Source organism: Lucilia cuprina, chromosome 3 (genome assembly GCF_022045245.1).
Source record: "Lucilia cuprina isolate Lc7/37 chromosome 3, ASM2204524v1, whole genome shotgun sequence".
Lineage (NCBI taxonomy): Eukaryota > Metazoa > Arthropoda > Insecta > Diptera > Calliphoridae > Lucilia > Lucilia cuprina.
Window position 1 is genome coordinate 5,978,664 of NC_060951.1, and position 2,449 is coordinate 5,981,112.

The following is a 2,449-nucleotide window of genomic DNA, read 5'->3' on the forward strand; positions in this document are numbered from 1 at the left end:
AGTTCTGTTCTAGTTTTGTTCTAGTTCTGTTCTAGTTCTGTTCTAGTTCTGTTCTAGTTCTGTTCTAGTTCTGTTCTAGTTCTGTTCTAGATCTGTTCTAGTTCTGTTTTAGTTCGTGTTCAGTTCTAGATCAGTTTAGGGGAAACCAACTGTGATAGGTCCAAAAGAAGCATATGTTTTATTTACATCTGTGAACATTTTTATGCAATTTTGGTCTCATTATTACTTTCCAAACTGTCTGCATTATTTGGCCAAAATTTTTTTCACATTTGCTTTTGTTTACTTTTTTTTTCTTTGTACACATGCTGCAATTGTTTTTATCAGTTCTTATTTGTTGTTTTTTTTTTTTTTTTTTTTTTTTTTTTTTTTTTTTTTTTTTTTGCATATATATCCTATTTTTCAGACATTTGCTTGTAAAACGTATTCAAATAAACTCTGCCAAACTTTTTAGCTATTTCTCACTCCTGTAACTTGTAATAATAACATATGATATGTTTTGAATAACTGTTTTGCTTATGTTTTGTAAACAGAAAAAAAATCAACCAAGCCTTTGCAACATGGGTGTGCAGAATAATTTAGGTAAACACAAAGTAAACTTACGACTGCATTATGATGAAACCTAACCAACACAGCCAGCTAAACTAAAAGCATGAGCTGTTGCTAGCATATTTGTAGTAACTAAACAAAACTTTTTCTTTCCTTGTTACTGGTTGTTGCAAGTTGTTTTTTAATTTTTGCTCAACAAAAGCAAAATACAATACAATATGTTGCACATTTACATAATAATTCCAGTAAAGAGTATATTGCCGTTGGTGAAAAGGCAAAATAATGCATACAAGAACAATTTAGACACACAAAGTTAATGTTTTTTGCATTTTAGACTTTAAATAAATTCTTTAGTATTAAAAGCAAAAAGAAATAATTGTTATAACATGTCAAAATGACAAGAGCAAAGGAAAACATGTATTATGTTGTATTTAAATTAAATTAAATAATATTATGTCATAGATTATAAAGACAAACAGATTTAGAACAGAACTAAAACAAAACAAGAACATAACTAGAAAAGAATACAACAGAACTAGAACAGAACTAGAATAGAATTAGAATAGAACTATAACAGATCTGGAACAGATCTAGAACAGAACTCGAACAGAACTAGAACAGAACTAGAACAGAACTAGAACAGAACTAGAACAGAACTAGAACAGAACTAGAACAGAACTAGAACAGAACTAGAACAGAACTAGAACAGAACTAGAACAGAACTAGAACAGAACTAGAACAGAACTAGAACAGAACTAGAACAGAACAAGAACAGAACTAGTTTTTAAATAAAATTGAACAAGTTCCTCTATGAGCAAAAGCGAGGTAATAAATATCTCATCTTAATAATATTTTACTCACTGACGCACACGTTTCTTTTTCTATATTATCACCATTATCTATATTTATTAACACATTTTCTATCTGAAATAACGTTACAACACATAACTATCCATATTACAGTAAACTGTTATTCCCTCTCACATTATCTCACTTACTAAAAAACTACAGCTCACTATTATTTACTTGTTATATTCGCTTTTTACTCCCTGCGAATTTACTCCCACAAAGGACTAGATCTTTTTAGTTTATGTTTGTAGACTTGTGTGAGAGAGTGAGTGTGTGTGTATTGTTTACATTGTTTCTTTTTACATAACAAATGTTGTTATTATTTTTTATCGCTGTGAGTATGTAGTTGTTGTTAATGATGGTGGTGATGTTATTGTTATGTTGTTTTGCTGTTCTTTTTGTACGTGCATGTTTGTAGTACATCAATAAATGACAGCAATTTCGTGTAATGTTTCATTTGTTAAAGCAAAATGCTGCACTAAGGTTATCATTATTATTTGTTATTGTTGTTTTTCGTTTTTGTTTATTCCCTTACACTCTGTGTCTGTTCATTTATGGCATTTGACATTGTGTTTAAGGTGTGTTAGAGAGCAAGCCAACGACCCAACAAAGAAAAAAAACCTAGACAACAGAAGTTGAAGTGACCATCAAGTAATGGTATTTTTTTATAAAGTGTAGTCTGTCTATAAAAATATTATAAAGCGTTCTTTTAGGAAAAGATAAATTAAGTAAAAAAGAAAATACATTATAAAGCCTACTTTTAGGGGAGTCAAAACAAAGCATAATTTAAGGCGAAGAAAATCAATACAAATATAAAGCAGTCTTTAGGAAAATTAACAACTATATAGAAAATTAAGTATTCTAAGTTTTAATATAAAAAATTAAAATAAAATTGTTCTAATTCTGTTCCAGTTCTTTTCTAGTTCTGTTCTAGTTCTGTTCTAGGTCTGTTCTAATTCTGTTCTAGTTCTGTTCTAGTTCTGTTCTAGTTCTGTTCTAGTTCTGTTCTAGTTCTGTTCTAGTTCTGTTCTAGTTCTGTTCTAGTTCTGTTCTA